At 51.4% G+C, this 18,338-nt stretch overlaps 1 pseudogene; it reads left to right on the top strand.

The window, feature by feature from the left end:
- The first annotated feature begins 5,369 nt into the window (after positions 1 to 5,369).
- Positions 5,370 to 6,818, top strand: LOC149350457 (uncharacterized; annotated as a pseudogene).
- Positions 6,819 to 18,338: the final 11,520 nt, after the last annotated feature.

Genomic DNA, 18,338 nt, shown 5'->3' with positions numbered 1-18,338 from the left:
GCTATACCTGGGGTTTGTTACTTGAATGCGCTGGTTGCAGCTGGCAGTCATGGGCTGTTTTCTAAGCTCTGACCCACATCGCCTCTGTGCAGCAGCTTCAGCATGGCACTAGTCTGGGACCAGAAAATTTGAGTTTCTGAAGATTACATTTTTGGAAACTACAGCTAATATTTTCAAACTCTGGCAGTCTTTTCCATCTGGAAATTTGAATTTTCATCTGGGCTGTATTTGTGCAGAAGCAGCCAATTTATCGGCATTAAAATTTTGGACATCTGGTCATGTTTTGGACATGTTGGTATCTCTGCATGTAAGAGAGATGTCAAGGGAAGCTGAAACCATAGTGTGTTCAATACCAAAGCACAACTGTCCAATCAGGCTTTAAAAGTTCACAATTTTGCTAAGTTTATCTGTGCATGATATTCACAGCTTGACTGTTGCTATTCCAAGTGCTGTAAAATTGTTAATTAGGGTGAAATTAAAAACAGCTGTGATTATTGCCCTTTTTCTCAGGTGTAGCCATGCATTGAAAATTTTTTATTTGGCCATTTTTTTTACACTGAGGTACTAAATGATGCACTAAAATGTATCTTTGGAACTAACCTCTGGAAACGGTAATTCCAGATTTCAAATCTGTGTGAAAAACTGGACGGGGTGATGTCGTTTAAGATTGGACTAAAAATAAGGCCAGTGTCCCCCTTTAAAGGGACACAACACTGAATTTTAAGCGTCCAGATTTGTTTTCGGTGCTACGGGAAGCATGCTGTCAAAGGTGCTCGATTCCGCAAGGGTTTGTTAAAAGTGCTCAAGGCTTTTACTGAGAATGTTTCGATCAGTGCGTGCGCCCATTTTATGTAAACCGATGCTGGAAACCATGGTGAGCGAAAGCGATGACGATTGCATGTTGGCAGAAGTGATGTACCAAATGCTAGTATAAATCTCTCCCCCGAGACAGTGAACAGATTTTTAATGTTGAGTAGCATTTCCACTAAATGGAGAGACTAGTGGAGGTGACCAAACTTAAACCTCGTCTGCGTCGTAGACAGTCATGGGCACTCGTGAGGGGACGATGAGGGCACAAACGCCTACTCTGGACGACCCGTCTATTCGATCCACCCCGTGGATGGTCTTTTAAGCCGCAGGGTGTTCACCGGAGGCTGTCATTCCAATCCCCCTTCCTCCCCGCATAAGCTGTCCCCGTACGGAAACCTGGCCACACCCGCCGTGGTGGCTCAGTGGCGCTCCGTCTACCGTGCCGGAGTATCCGGTTTCGAACCCGACCGCAGCGGCCGCGTTTCGACGAAGGCAGAACGCAAAAGGCACCCGTATGCTGTGCGATGTCTCCCCAGGTGGTCGAAATTATTCCGGAGACCTCCACTTAGGCACCTCTTTCTCTCTTCTTTCACTTTATAGGCTTTTTAAATGTTGGACGAGTCAGGTGGGTGGACCCCTTTCAGTACTCCGGTAGCTTGCGCTGTCTGGGCGCGTGGATGGGCTGACGTTGGTCCTCAGTGATGGTCAGGGCTGTCTTCCACTGCTCGTGTAATGTATTTGGTGCTGTTAGGCGGGTTGGTTTTCTCAAGCAACTCCACGAAAGGTGGAATAGCGTGGGCTTACCGCCGCATCAGGGGCAGGAGAGGTGGTATCTGAAAGGTATGATTGGTTTATTGGTTTGGTTTGTTGGGATTTAACGTCCCGAAGCAACCAGGCTATGAGGGACGCCGTAGTGAAGGGCTCCGGAAATTTCGACCACCTGGGGTTCTTCAACGTGCACTGACATCGCACAGCACACGGGCCTCTTGAATTTCGCCTTCATCGAAATTCGGCCGCCGCGGCCGGGATCGAACCCGCGTCTTTCAGGTCAGAAAGGTTGCATGAGGCTGTACAATTGAGTACAGGTTAGGGAAGGTGCTTTCCTGTATTCGCGAATCGCCTCCAGAATGTGGCTTCTTCTGTGGCGAGTTTAAACGGGGGGGGGGGGGGGGGTATTCGGTGCAGTTTTAGGATTTACAGCCATCACACCATAGTTTGGTGGTAGAGGGGTGTGGTACGGGTTAGGATCTACTCGGTTTGCTAGCTCGCTAGCTAGGTCGTTTGCCGCCTCATTGCCTTCAAGCCCTCCATGGGCCGGGGTCCACGTAATGCTATGGCAGTGGTGTAAAGTGGGTGAAAGGTCCTATGGTACGAGCAGGGCCACTATCGTTTTTGGAACGCGTCCTGTAGTATCATTGACAAACACGGTTCGAATCGGTTATTATATGGGCTGATTTATTCGCCAGATCGCAATTCATCATGGCAAGGACGATGGCGGAGGCTTGCGTCGTGGCAGGATCCTCAGCCTGGTGTGATGCGCTCGTCAGTAGTTGGTAGTTGTGGTCGAGCGCGACGAAGATGCAGGTTCAGGGTATGCCGCCACACCTACGCAGACTAGATGCTTCATTATCTGACTTTGCGCGCCGGCGTAGACGAGCGACCCTGTAGCCGCCCTTCTGTCTGTTGGATGCATATGATTGGGGAGCGCGGAGCACCGCGATCTGTTTTTTGTCTGAACGTATGAGCGATAAACTTGCGCTATTTTTAACCTACTCTTTTCTGTGTACGCCGCGAGCAGACGACCAGGCTCGGAGGAACATGCTTGACGCTCACTTCTGACTGGCTGAGGAGGTTCTGCCTTTGGTAGTGCTGCAAGTTAGTCACGGTGTGAGGTATAGGCAGCGGTCGCATCTGCAGACGACGCCAGATTGACTGTTCTCTAGTAGCGAGGGATGGGCGGGGTGGCGGATAGATGAGGCGTTCGCGCGGGAGTTTGTGGTGTGCTCAGCAAACGAGTGCATACTCTCTGAGAAATCCCCCACGAGTTCCGCTTGTGCCCGGCTTCTAGACTCGGGCTAGGGCATGGCTAAGGAGTCGGCGGCCTCGTTGCCGGAATTTCCTGAGTGCAGGCACCTAGATGACGATCTCAGCGAGACGGGGGGGGTGAGCAACAGGCATTGCGCAGGGGGATGAACCCTGCCCCCCTGGCACGCGGTATTTGGCGGTATTTGAGTCATTAAGCAACACACAATGCATGTGCAGCTGGCCAAATATATAAGCCGACAGGGATTTGTAAGTGAACAGCTTCTGGAACTTTGGGGTCACGGTGCGGAAGGACGGAGAAATTGAGGAAAAGTTGAATGCAGAATACAGGGTGGAATTCGGAGGACACTTAAGCTCCGCCTTAAGGGTATGACGCGATAGCGCATGCAGTTTGTTTTTAGTTGCTTAATTACCATTAATCGTGGATAATGCGATAGTATTGCAGCGAGCTGATGCGCTTCCAATGCACGAATGGAAGCTGATGAAGACGACGGTTGCCAAAGCACAGCGCGTGAATGCAGATAGTTGATGAATATAGCGACTCTGCAAGCATGAAGAGTAGACCGCAATACGCGTGTCAGAAAAAAAAAATGTGGTTTTTGGAGAAAGGAAATGGCGCAGTGGTTGTCTCACTACTCGGTGGCCATAGCAACCGCGCCGTGAGGGAAGGGAGGAAGGTGGGTGTGAAAGAAGAAAGAGAGGAAGGTTCCATCGAAACGCGACTGAAGGAAGAATGAAAAGGAAAGCGCACAGGCTTCTCCACTGGCTCGATCTGAGCCACAATCACTGCCACGTGCAGGCAGTGGGGAGTATAAATATGTGTAAGAGGAAAGATTGAAAAAATTAGCTGTGGTTCAACCCGTCTGAGCCTAATAAGAAGAGCGAAAGCTCTGTTAAGCATGGTTATCCAATCCGACGCCTTTCCATATCGTACACCAGATTCCGCTTGACGGCGACGATGCATCGTCGAAACACTAGCTAGTTCCGGCACGTTGCTCATCCATGGCTTTGTGTGAAGGTAAGTACACGCCACATTTGCTTTTATATAGCGAACGGCACGCCACGCGATATCCGGCAGTTGCGAAAGTGCTGTCGGTTCCGCGTACGCAGCTGTGGCGAAGTGCAGCGAGTCACGTGATTCGATAGTTCCGGGGCGAGCGAGCGCTGTCGGCTCAATGCGCGCAGCTGTGGCGAGGCTTGGTGAGTCACGACGCCAGAGCCAAGCCTCCGCTCCTCCAGGTTTGAAGGTCAAATTTCATATATCCACATGACCTTCAGCTTTGTACGGGAGGAGTAGAGCTTCCGCTCTAAAAAGAAACGCACGTCGCAACAACCACGTCAGCTGTAGCGACGACGACGACGGCTTTAGCAACATCTAAATACCCCCTGAGGCAAGGAGCCCTCGCCGCAATCGGCGAGAGCCTTTAAATCCCATCCCCGAAGAGCCACAAAGGTAGCAGTAAAAAAAATACAAAAAGGAAGGAAAAGATTTTGCCAACCGCTGCATGCGACTGCTGAGCTACGGTCGGTGGAAATAAAGGGACAGGGGGACCAAATTTCGGAGGAGGTTCACATAAATTTAGAGGTCACCACTGAGTTGGCCATACTCAAATTAGGTTGGACACCAATTTTGGTCACATCCTGACGAAGTCAAATTTGAGGGCCCGGTGACCCAAATTTCGGTGGTGGCCCACACAAATTTGGAGGTCACCACTGAGGGACCGTCGCCATCGCTGGTTCCGTCCATGCGTTTATCCTCAAGTGGTACACTGAAGTTTGGATCGACAATAGTGTAGCCGTCGCTATAAGATAGGTCAATGTCCGATATGTTGCGTTGGGCAAGTCTTTGTAAATCTGCTTCGGCAGTCTCATCAAAAACGCGAGACCTTGGACACCAATTTTGGTCACATCCTGACGAAGTCAAATTTTGAGGATCCGGGGGTCCAAATTTCGGGGGTGGCCCGCATAAATTTGGTGGTCACCACAGGGGCCGTGATTTCGCGCCAGCCGTTAAATACCAGCAGTATTCGTTTACTGCTATTACCAAAGCCATCTCAAAAGCGCGGTCAAAATAACCGGGTTGAGTCCCAGCGTCCAACGTATTGACACGCGAAATCAAATTAAAAGCGCAAGCACAGAAAAGTGAAGGCGTGTACAATTAAAATTCTGATATCTACGTGTTTCCTGATCTATTTTTGTTCATAACGCTGTCATTGTCGAAATGTGTGTGTTGGCCATGTTTTGGCGAAAAAGCGAGCAATTTACTTTCAAAAAAGGTGCACAGATGGCGCCACCAGTTGTCCAGTGTATTGGACAACCGAGTTTTATGAAGAATGTTCTGGTGTTGGAGTACTGGTTTAAGAGCTATATATTGTCCAATATATTAAACAAATTGTGTTTCAGTTTGCTGTTTCATAATTACAACTGCAGCTTTGTAATTATGTGCTATAACACTATTTACATTAGCAAGAATTTCTACCATTGTGTACCTTCGTACCTTCGGCCGTCAAAGAGGAGGTCGAAGTGTAGCCGCTCGCGCCACGCGCAGAAGAAGTTCGAAGCAGCGACGGCCAACGCCACGAAAAACGAGGCGAGCAGAAACAGCGGCGACCCCGACTCAACCCGAGCTGTGACGCTTTCACCGCTTCAGCGGGACGCCAGAGACAACCTCGTGAGCGCTGCCCACGCGGCCGCGGTCACCGATGTGGCCTGAGCGTATGGCGGGGCTGTGGGCACCTCCGGACGCAGCCATGAACGAGATCACGCCGCCGCCCAAGCACCGACTCCACCTGCGGGCGGTGCTCATGCCGGTGCTGATCTGGATGGGCACCTTCCTCGTGTTCGCTGCCATCTCGGTCACGGATCACAACCAACGCCATGTACTTCATCATCACGGGTCTGGTGGTGTCCACGTTCGCCATGGCCTTCTACAAGCCCGAGGGCCCCTGGGAGCCGCTGGTGCCCTACAGCAAGCTGTGCAAGCCCAAGCTGGAGACGCACGCTCTATCTACGTGGAGGAGAAGTCGTCCGTGTACCCTCCCTCGCCATCCATGAAAAGCATGACCCGCTCGGACCCGTGGCTCTGCACGAGCGCCAAGACCACGCTGCGCAGCTCGTTTTCGTCGCCGGGCCTGCGCTGCGCCGCCGCTGACGACGACACGTGGCCCGCGCCGTCGGCGCCACCTCGCAACCCGAAGGCACACCTGCCTGCGGGCTTCCTGCCGCTGGCACCTACAGCCCCGGCGCGGAGCCGGTAGTCGTCTTCGCTGGACACCCACAGTCAGTGCGAGCAGGTGACTACAGTTAGCTGTCACCAGCCGTACGGTTGCTACGAGAGCCGTGTCTTGAGGGCGACGTACGAGGAGTTCCACGGGGTTAGCGACAATGTCGAGACGATCGAGTGCGTCGAGAGGTCTGAGGTGGTGACCCTGGAGTCCGCCCCAGTTCCCGAACCTCCCTCAACGACGATCCAGGTGGAGGAACCGGTGGCGCCTGAAAAGAAAAAGCGCAGGCTGCTGTGGAACATCTTCAGCCGAAGCGACGACAAGACCACCGTCAAGGAATTTCCCGGCCAACCACCGACCTCCTGCCGCTCGTTCTCTCGAACATTCGCTCGCGTTTTGTCCTCGTGCCCCTCGTGCGGCGGCACCGCCGCTTTCTCTTTTTATGTTACAATATTTGTCATGTCTATGGTTTTTTTGTACATAATAATTATCTGTGTATTCTACCTATGTATTGCCTGGACGTTTTTTTCCTCAATATCTCTAAAACACACATCAGTCGGAGAACTGCTGCTGGACTGCGTGCAGGGAAGCTGGGACCTTTGTCAGACCTTCTGAGAGGCCTCCCTTCCCAGCCTCCCTTCGGATACTATAGGAACCAAATGTAAATTAAATCACATTAAATAGCTGTTACCAGAGACCTTTCACCCACGGTAAGATGCAAATCTCCAATTACAACCAGGAGCCGAATCGCTTTGCCGCCACGTGGGTGGGGCGAACCTTGTGGGAGGATGAGGGAAAGACCGCAGCCAATCGGCGATCACGCGTGCTTTCTTTCTGAGTTCGCGAGAGGGCGCCGCTCATTTTTGAACTTGCGCGGGAAGCTTATGTGCATAACTTCTGTTGCTGTCGTTTTCGTGTAATCCGGTGGCAGCGCCGGCACGCAGAGGCTGCCGCTTGGGTGTGCACAACTCGCTGCGCCATCGAAAGGCGTCAGTGGAGCTCTTGAAGCAGTACAGTTGAAGCTGGAATAACTGGTGAACATGCAATGCAGAAAAAACGGTGCTCATAAACAGACGCGGGACGAAGACACGCGTGGACTAAATATTAATGTGAATTTCACTGAATATTTACACTGCACCTAATCTAAACAGTCACGAGCCGTTGCAGTTCGCGTATCGTCCACGAATCGCACCTCGCTACCCGCTACTACTGGCTGGCTGGCACATTCGCTACTAAGCCGCCACGGTGGCACTATGGTACTCGGCTGTTGACCCGCAAGACGCGCGTTCGATACCGACCGCGGCGGTCGCATTTCGATGGAGGCGAAGTGATAGAAACCCGTATACTTTACGATGTCAGTGCACTTTAAACAGCCCCAGGTGGTCAAAATTAATTATCCGGAGTCCTCCACTACGACGTCCCTCATAGCCCGAGTCGCTTTGGGCCATTAAACCCCGTTAAACAAACCAAGCATTCGCTACTACTTTTTCTGATGATATATGCCTCTATAAGCTCACGAGTAAAACTTATCCTTATGGTAATGCAAAATGCTCGTGTTAGCTAGAAGTGTGCGGCATCCCCCTTTTACGCCATCCTGAGACTCGGCGAATGATAAGACAATTGATCCAGGTAAGGTTTACGGCAAGAAACGGTATCTCGTTTACAGTCACGCATACGCAGGGTACATACCATGCCTCATGGTTAACGCCGAGCAGTGCCCGATGTCCTGCTAACGCCCAGCCGGAAGCCTATGGCCGCAAAAAAAAAAAAATTGGCCGTGGCTTAGCTCTGCTATGCCAGGATAAACGTAGCGTGAGGTGAGGGGGAGGTGTCCACATCTCGGTGGGCACCTGAACCAGAGGGAAGGCGCATAGCTGCCCTCTTGGAACAGTGGACACCTCAACCGTGCTTTAAGCTAAGTGGCTGTAGTGACAGGTTTGCGCTGCATGCTTTGGCATTGGCAACGTTGTGCCAGAAACGCGGCGCTGAAGCCATAGGCAGTCGGCGTTCATTGTGTTCATTGGCGTTGGCAATGTTTTACACTCCGATCATTTTAAGGTAAAGAAGTGCGCATAACTGGCTTCCTGGGTCAGTGGACGCCTGAATCGTGCTTATATATGTACGTGGGGTGATGAGAGAGATGTGGGCTGCAGGCTTTGACAAGATTGTGCCAGAAACGCGGCGCTGAAGCCATAGGCCGTCGGCGTTCATTGTGTTCATTGACGTTGGCGTTGTCAACAAACGTTTTACACTCCGATCATTTTAAGGAAAGGGAGGCGAGCGCGCGCGGCGAGGCACGCCAGCGGTGCGTAGTGACGTCACTTGCTCCTCGCGCATGCGCAGCACGGCTCTCCAGGAGCCACGCGAAGCTGCTCAACCTCCGCCAATGTAACTCACGCTACAAAAACGAAGCGCGGAGGTGACATTTCTGTCTCGTCATCACGGCTCGAGTTGGTGCTGTAGTTCGGCGACCCGCCAGCATACTAATCCCTTAGAAAGCATGAAATGCAGCCTAAAAGCATCATCAGACATGTCGAAGGGATCCTCACGGACATTCGGCCGCCGATAACGATCACTCAACAGCGCGCATATCAAGGGGACAAACGGAGCGAATCACCATGTTCGCATTGAAGCGAACGCCAGCAGCTCGGTTCCACGGACGGCCGACTCACCGGCTCGCTTTCACTTGACTGACAGCTCATGTGACGTATACAAAAACCGTGGCCCCGCCTCCGCGAGGTGTCGCCACGCCGACGATGACGACAGGCGGCCAATCGCGCGCGGCGGCATACGGCGGCCGGCGGGGGAAAGAACCGGTTCCAAAGCGAACCGCCTCGTGGATTCAGCCCCGGGCAGCTAACTACAATAGTTAAAAGGTAACCATTACACTTTCGTTGCCTAGCTTACTAGCCGACATGATTTACCTGTTTTCTGACGAACGCCAACACCGATATTACTATGCGAAAAGAAATCGTTATACCTCATAAAGCTTATTTTTAAAAATTAGAGACGGATTTACAGAAACATCCGGTTGTAGCTAAGGGTTGGACTTTTCGGTTTGTTTGTTTCTTTTTTTAATTTGACGGACTTGTTCGGTGCTTGTTTCAGAACGCAATTTTGTTGTTGTTTTTTATGTAGAATATTATTTCTCGAGTAAGAATTACCGGATCTTTTTTTTGTGATATCTGTGGCACCCTTCTGCACTCAGAAGTCACGTATAGTTTTTCTTGGGTGGTTTGTTAGCAAGAATAGTACGGTCATGTCTAGAGTAGGAGTTGCTATATGAAATACTATCGATGTAAAAAAAGCAATAGCGTGAAGTGGTCGGGGCGTAAGACAAAAACGTAAATGCAAGTTCATTTCTAAACTCAGGATTGCGCAAAAACTCAAATACATGAAAGACAAACAAACAAGCGAAAGCAACAAGGCTTCCTCACTTCGGAGTGGAGCCAGGCTTTTCTCTCTAGTCGCCGTCATGTCGGAACAGCTTTATCTCATTCAGCCACGGAACGAAATCTGAAAGCAGCAAACGCTTCATAAGAACAAAGTTTCGGATTGAAAAGAAATAAAAAAAATGACTGCTGCAGGAATCCAGAAGGAGCCAGAGGGCCTCCGATCACGTAGTCCCGTGATGACGGCAACGGTGGTAGCGCCGCCGAATCATCGCGGAAGCCATGGCATTTTTCATCACGCTTGTGCAGGCTTTCAAAATGACGGTGGCTCGTTATGGTTGCAAACATTGTCAGTGGCCTTACATGCGGTGCGAAGACTCCTTAATCAACTAAACTATGCAAGTAAAGGCTCTGATAAGTTGATGGCAGTCTGTGAGCAGAAGACACTATAGTAGGCGAAGTTTGACGATGTAATGGAGCGTCTCGGTCTGCAAGTTGAAAATGCTTCAAAATGTACTATCGCGCGCAACATGACTTGCAGCGCGCCACCGCCTCCGCAGCGCCCTGGCGGCCGAGCTCACAACGAGGCAGCCTAGCAAAAAGACGAGGGTTTTGCCCATTCCAGAGATGCGCGTCGCCCCTGTCCCCCTCCCCTATCCTCCTCTTCTCTCGTGAAGTAAATGGTTCATTGAAGCGATAACGGCGATGAACGTTCTTGCAAAGCGCTACCTCAGGGGCGACGCGCATCTTTGGAATGGCAAAACCCTCTCTTCTTTTTCTTTTTTTTCGCGCACGTTACATGCTTCGCTGTGAGCTCGCCCCCCAGCGCTCTGCGGCATGCTGCAAGTCATACTGCGCGCGATAGTACCCATGCATTGCTTAATCGAACGATCCCGTTGAACTTTTTAGGTTAAAATCGAGTTCGAAAAACATAATTCTGCACACGTTTCTGTTTTCTTTTTTTTTTTCGGGGACTCCGATCCATTCATAGATTACAAGAAAGCATTTGATTCAGTCCGAACGTCTGCAGACAAGCAGACACTGCGTAAACAGGGCATGAGAGAGGCATTCGTAAAGGTTGGTTTAGGTTTATTGGGTTTAACGTCCCGAAGCAACTCAGGCTATGAGGGACGCCGTAGTGAAGGGCTCCGGAAATTTCGACCACCTGGGGATCTTTAACGTGCACTGACATCGCACAGCACACGGGCCTCTAGAATTTCGCCTTCATCGAAATTCGGCCGCCGCGGCCGGGATCGAACCCGCGTCTTTCGGGTCAGCAGCCGAGCGCCGTAACCACTGAGCCACCGCGGCTGGGCCATTCGTAAAGGTCTTAGACAAAAATTGCAGCCATTTTCCCTTAGAGTACGACGAGTGATCAGCGCTAGGAGGTTCGCGAAATTATTAGCAAAATGGTGACTCCACGCAGGGCTGCCACTGAGCTCGTTTGCCACTACCACTGAAATGCTACGGACAAGCACAAATGGCCGCAGTAGCCTATGAATAACTGCAGGTGGATTCGTGGCTGTGCGAATCGCGGTCTGGGTTAGCGCCTCCGGTTCGAATACGATTGCCCAAGTCGGCCTTTGCTGGAAGGTGGAGACCAGAGTGGCCGTGCTCCCGAGCCGTCAGCTTTGTACTACAAACGCATTGCCTGCGGAATGGGGCATGTGGACGGGACGACGACGACGCGAAACCTTATCGGGGAAAACTAGGCGCTGTACCTAATATCTACAGGGTCTGCACAGCGACGGCAGTCCTCCGCAAAAATAAAAAAAAAACTGATAAAAGACTAACAAAGTTGCGGTATGCCTGCGATGTTAAAGGACGCCGCTTCGAGAATATCCTCCAGCAAGAATTTTTTTGATGCGCTTTGTAGAAGGTGAGTTATTTCATCAAAACTTTTTTTTTTCTGTGTGTGTGTGTGTGTGGGGGGGGGGGGGGGGGGGGGCTACTTGGTGCATTTTGAACTTAAGAAAAATAGCAGCGCTATAGCATGCAACCACAGAAGAAGAAAGAACAGGACACAAGCGCTGACTTCCAACTAAATTTTATTGATGGAATAAAATAAGGCGAGGAACAGAGGTGCAAATGAGGACAGCGAACAGTCGGGAATAGCAGCAGCACGCTCAAGCAAGCAACAAGACATACAAACAACTCAAACGTTAGCTGCTTCTGAAAAGTCGACCTCTGCTGCGAAGTGTGATTATGACGAAGTGCTGATGCGGCTGCTGCCATATACCTTAATATAGTATGCTTCCAGGCTGACACGCGCAGTTTTGTCGGTACTCTTGCCTAGAATTCTCTTACCTAGTTATCTGTAGCTAAAATTTTAATTTCATCGTCTTCGCGCCTTTGCCTCTCCTCTCTTAACTTTTTGCAGGCTGAAAGGTCGGCGCTCATCCGCCGGCCCCACCGCCCGGGGTGGAATTTCCTGACCCACCGGGGCTACACCGCTTATTGGCCGCGGCCGCTGCCTGACGTCTGCCACGGAGGAGGGTGCGAGCATAAAAAGGTCGTCGGAAAGGGCTCGCCAACTTTCACACCTGATTGTGGGTTCTCTGCTGCCTGTAAAGTGTATTATTTGGCTCAGGTGTTCATGACAACACAATGCAATGATTGAGCCAGTTGATGTGCTCTCACGTTTGTCGCAGCTGTGTGTGTTCGCGTCAGTTCCTTTGCAATTGTCGGTACATCAACAGCCGTACTCGAACTTCTAGCTGCAGTAGCAGCTATCCAGTTAGCTATGCAGCTATCCGCTATGCCGTAACGGTGCCGATATTTGCATAGATCATATTTTTTCCTCATTTTTTTTTAGTTTGATTCTCTATCTAGGTTGCTGTCAAGAAAGCTTGTTCACACAACTCGGTGGACGGTTGTGATGACGTCACTAGGTCATATTACCTCTCTCGACCAATCAGAGAATTTCATGACACCAGACATCGACGGGGTTTTGGTGTGACAACTGTAATGCTATCGAATTAATACGAATCAGGTAGGATATCAGGCAAGGCGAAATAATCTGTCAACCGCTATTCATTGCGTGTTTACATGAGGTATTGAGGGTTGGATTGGGAAAAGCATGGGGATAAATTTAGGAGAAGAAATACGGAGCATGATTGATGACTTAAACACTCAAAGCAGAACGGTGGGGGAAGAAATATTATGAAGGAAACAAAAGCAATGTTCAACTGTCTCAGAAGGGGACAACAGTTTACGATAGGCGACGAGGCACTGGAAGTGATGACGAAATATATCAATCTCAGGAAAGTTACCGAAAGTATTGACAGCCCATCCGGACCATGGCTGGGAAATAGCTACAGAGAATAAGAATGGAGTGCAGTACAGTCGCGAGTAAAAAAGATTAGCACTAGTGACGTGCCACAGGCGCGGCAGATAGCAACGCTCGGCGCTGCGGTTATGAACACGCCGATAACAAAAGTACGTACCAGGTGTGCTCGCCGCGCAGTGCGATTTTCACTGCTCCAGTGACGTCATTGTGCTAATCTTTTTTTTACTCGCGACTCTACATTTGGCAGGTACTCTCAGGCCATAAATAGCAGCCTACCAGTATCCCCCAGGAGCAGAGTACATAATAGTTGAATATTTGCAGGACTCACCTATGGAGCGTGCAACTTGGCTAATTAACAGACTCGGTATTAATTGATAGCGCTTAGGCCGCTTAGGCTAACAGAACAGATTCCATGAGAAGACAAAGCTAATAGGGGGCGACGAGAGTCAAGGCGCAGCTGGTGCTGTACAGGATTAACTGGAAATCACTGCAGCTGGGAGAGACCATGCAGTAAACGTAGTTGGGCTGCTGCTGCTGATGATGATTAGATGATGAAATAATTAAACAGCGCAACGAAAATATTCTTTTCGTTGCGCTATTTAATTATTTACTACACATGTTCCCGACAACGTTCAGGTGGTTTCATTTCAATGGGACGGCTCTTTTTTTTTTTTTTAATAACGGTGCGTGTTAGCTGGGACCCCCTGTATACTCGCACTTTAGACGAGAGTGGACTCATGCGTGAGTTGGCAAGGGATTGTGATGAAAACCGCACAATAAACGCGGACGAATGTATTTATGATCGTCTATCTTCGACAGCGTTCCTTGTGCGCTAGCTATTTTCTTCGTGTTACGCACTTGCCATTCCATCACCTGCAGGGACAGTGCGAAAGTGATCTCGCATCTGGCTCCGGACGTCGTGTGCATATGTTCCTGTCTCAGATAGATACAGGACGCGCAGTAGCATGCGGAGGGCGGAAATGGGGCTCACTGACGCGGGCGAGGAACGGGCCAGTCGGTAAAATGAGCTGCGAATGTTTCGCTGGCGTGGCTGGCGTTACTACGTACCGACAGCGGCGTCGGACGCCAGCCGTGCGATGCGCCAAGAAACTGCCGTCCAGTGCATGGGGAGCTCGCGTAAATGACGGTTTTTGAGAATCTACGCGAGGAAAGCTACGTGTTCGCGCTATACGTACGCCCAGAACTCAACTATGAAAGAGAATCTAACATGATCTCTGAATAACGTGTGGATTCTCTCCCTCTCGCCCCTGATGTGAATGCGAGCAAGGCACGGATAAACACATTTTTCTTTTTTTTTTTTGCTCCCGAAAAGTATATGACCGTGTTCTGCACCTTCGAAAAGCGTACGAAAGTAACGAATTTAGAGCTGCAGCCACGGTCTCGTCGGCCTTGCAAGAAAACATCATCAACCGCATTATTATAACCAGCGCAAATGTTCCCTCACAGGTTGCTCTGTGAAAGGAACTGGCTTCTCGGAAGACCAAACCGCACCTTCGCACACTACACGAGCTTACAAGAAAGAAAAGGAACCGCAACTGTTCGCGCGGCCACCGGCGGATCCGCGGAGGAAGGGGGAAAGCTGCAGCCGCACCAGAGCTCTCGGCCCGAGCAGTAAACCAGGCGCGTGCTCTTTCAAGTCCTGACGGCTGCGGCATCCGTCAGCGACGGGGTGGTCTCGATCGGTGCAGAAAAGGAGACCCGCCGGGTTGCAGTTGCAACGAGCTCAGGAACGGCGCCGAATGTGCTGGCCTTATGACTCCTCGCCGAGGCACCTGGGCGCCGAGGCCAGCACCGGAAGAACGCCGGACACGCCCACAGCAGATGCCTCCCCCCTACAGTAGCGTACACCGCTTGGTGAGTGAAAGCAAGGTATGTCGGGTGTACGCGTACGGCGGTCTGTTCCTGCGTTGCAGGTAGGTCGTCCTTCCTTGCGTCGTCCAACCGGCGTGTGGATGGCCTTCAGCTTCCGGGTGGCGCGAGCGCTTTCTATGGTCCCAGTCTACGTTCACTCATAGGACGCGCCTTTCACAACTGTGCTGAACTGACTGTGCGGCGAGTACAACGCCGTTCACGTGCCCATACCGAGTGTGACGGGGCGTGCCGCCCAGCACTAGGTGCAACCGAGTATGCGCTGCCGCAAAGAAGCGCCTTTGCCAGCACGTCTGCTCGCCTCTCTTCATCATTACTATATACGCCTAGTGCCGGACACGCGTAAAACAAACATGTCATCACGGGTCTTCGACTGACTTTTACCAGATGGCATGGGCCCTGGGCGTAATGACCGCAGCGGCGCTTGTCTGCGCTTTCCTTCCTTTCTGCGTCTTTCGAGGAGGACGATCGTCTCCCCGCCGCTGCGTAGTAAAGCAGCGGTCAATCGTCTCTGGGCGGGAGTGCGCGGGGCAGTCGGTGGACCGCGAGGGACAACCTCTCATTTCAAGGCGCGCTTTAAGAGGAGGGAGGGCCGAGGTGTGCAATTTGAAGCGGAGTCTTTGTCCCGGCGCAAAAGCACATCCGGCCTACGCGCACCTGAGGACATATCCTGGCTGCGCGTCTGACACGAGCTGCGCAGTGGGGGAAGGCCCGTCGGCTGCTTGTACCCCAGGGCACTCCACTTTGGGAAAAAATGCGTTCTCCAGAAAGAGAGGAGGGCATTGACGAGCAACGGAAAGGCAGCGGACGTCGGCCTCGGCAGCGTAACTCGAATGCAAATTTGCGACGAAGAAGGCGGTTGGAGAAAGATGCAAAGGGCTCGGCCGTGTTTCTCCTATTCTACTGCGCAGGGCGACGCTGCGGAAGTTGCTTTGAGCGTGATGCGACGGCATTTGCATACATGTTTACGACGAAACAAACAAAAGGCGAGACGGATCGGGTTTTCACAGTCTCTACTCTTACGGCAACAGTAAAAGCCAAAAGGGCATCACCCTTTACATATCTTTGTAAATAGTGCATAAAGGCCTCCCCTACCCTTCCTCGCTATCGCTCACCTCTTTATTTCTCCTTGCTATCTTCTCCCTGTCCCTTTGTTTCTGCCTGCCACAGCTGCTACATAGCAATTGCCGCGGACGGCAACACCTTTTCCTTCCTTTCTGTATTTTTTGCAATAATAAATCACCACTACTTCTAGCTCGGTTACAATGGGCTCGTAGCTGATTTCCGGAACTGAGGAGCCGCTTAGAATTAATATTTATGCAGCTATAAGGAAGTTACACTGTAGCTAATTATCACGTTGCGTGCCTTTCACGACCCCGAGAAAGTGAGTATATGACCCCATTTCCACTGAAACAAAAAAGTAATAATAAGGGAGCATTCTTTTTGTCTCTGGCGAAACGCCCTGTGCAACGTTCCACTAGACACTGCCCCCTGTTTGGAACACAACTAATAACTCTTCCATGAAGGATATATAAGTTGATGTTCAGGTACACGCAATGAAATGTTCAGGGTGGTATATTTCAGTGTGCACAATTGCCCCCATTGAGCAGCCGTCCACTGCAGGTTCAGGACTGCTACATACTTTAGGCGTTCAATACAAGCATTATACAAACTGACGCTGAGTGCAGTACGTGACTGTGCAGGTCTGAATGATACTAGAAGAAAGAAAAGCATTAAACTATGATCGGACCTGGAAAGCTCACCTCTTTCTCCCAACATTTAACGTCTAGGTGAAACTGGCATGAACGCAATTAGCCCTCGACGCTTTCGAGAACGGAGTGATCGGCACGCCACGTGGTGGAGTTCCAGTAGTGCTTCTCTTGAAGATTTTCCTGGGGCGTTACAGGGCCCTTGAGTGCATAAAAGCCTCAATGTCTTTGACAAAAGGTGTACCTGCACGCATGCTGATGCAGGTACTGGTGAAGGGGTATTTACGGGTCAAAGCAAGACGCAGTGACTGTGCGTGAAAGGCGCCACAGTGTAAGTTTGGCTCCAGATTGATTTCGGCCACTGAAAAATATTTAGCGTGCATTGAAATTTCAGGGCATGGCACGGTCAATTTTCGCCTCCATCGAAAAGCGACCACCGCGGTCAGGACCGAACCCGCAGCGGCGGGCAAGAGGCTGTGTAAGCATCGAGCAGGAATTCGTACTCACTCTCTCTCTCTCTCACACACACACGCACACACAAGAGAGAGAGATACAGATCAATCATGCTGCCAGCCCGGATGAGGACTTAAGGTGAAATGGTAGTGAATAAATGACAGACGAGATAGGCATCCAGTGTGGATCAGCAAGGACCCGTCATATTTTGCGTTCTTCGCCATTGCGAGCATTGTCGTTTCAACCGTATCTTCAGCAGTAGCATTAGCTGCTGCATACTACAGTTGATGGGCGCAAGACTCAGTCGGAGAGATCAGGTGTTGCAATCCTGGCCGATGGTTCGCTTTCGAACTCAGCCCGCTCATTCCTTTGTTCTCTCCGTTTAGCTGATTACCTTTGACGGCCCGCTCGGCAGCCAGACTCGCGATAAAAATCGCCGAGAGCTTGGCTGGATCCGGATTAGATGCCACTAATAACCATTTTTCCAACTTAAAATTCAAATGTGTGGTCAATAGAGGCGTTTCTTTCTCGCTCACTTCTTTGCAATGAGACATCATAAATATCAGTGACGTCTTCTTGTCCCTAGGACGTTCATTTCAGCCAGAGCTTTAGTACACACCTGTCGCATGCAATGGTGGCCATGGTGGCTGTAATACAATGAAATGTCAATAAAAGTGGCGCGTCTAACTTGTCCGCCACACCACGTGCCCGACGATTAAGAGGCGCCCAAACAATTAAACGATGAACTCGATGTACCAACTCGTCGCGTCCTCTCGGAGATCACACGCGAAACAGCGACAACCATCAGTTGGTGGCTCACCCCCGAGATGTCGCGCGGCCCGGCGCTCCGGACGGGGATCGGTGGGGGAGCGGCGGCCGGTCGTCCCTGGCATGCCGCGTGAGGTTTCGCATGTCTAATCGGCCGCGGCGTGGCGCAAACAAGCCCCCCCCCCCCCCCCCCCCCCCCCCGCAAGAAAAGGCACGCGTGCGGCTATGTTTGCCGTCCTTGCCGCGCCGAGCGCTACTCACTGCGCTATATTCCGAAGACGCGCAGGAATCTGATTTTCGCGACTTTCCGCGGGGACCACGTGGCGGTCACTATCGGCCTCCGAGATGCAGGTCACCCGGAGGCTTCGTGAGCGGCGCGCGAGCGGAGCGTGACAAATGGTGACCCGGCTTGCGCTTCCTGTTGGGGCTCGGGCGCGGAGTGCGCGCGCCCCCGGAGAGAGAGCCTTGGCCCGAGTGGCGCTAATGAATGGCCCCTAATTGGGGTCGACGGGCGGCCCCGCTGCTGCGGGGCCCGGCCGCTATCTGGCAGGGACGCTATCCTCCAAGCCAAAGAAATAAAAGGAAGCGCCCAAGGTTAAAATGAAAGCCTCCTCCTACCGGTACTAAAAATCAAAACACCTTATCGGAAGAGAACTATGTCCCTCGGCACTAAATACACCGGTTGCAGCCGCCCTCTCGCCGGGATTTGTCCACTCGGCGTTCCGCTCTCTTTTTTTCTTGCCCCGGCGTCGCCCAAGAA

Source organism: Amblyomma mixtum, chromosome 3, assembly GCF_055824585.1.
Source record: "Amblyomma mixtum isolate Tamu chromosome 3, ASM5582458v1, whole genome shotgun sequence".
Taxonomy (NCBI): Eukaryota; Metazoa; Arthropoda; class Arachnida; order Ixodida; family Ixodidae; genus Amblyomma; species Amblyomma mixtum.
The sequence above is the reverse complement of the archived record's forward strand: the minus strand, read 5'-3'. Positions and strand labels throughout refer to the sequence as shown.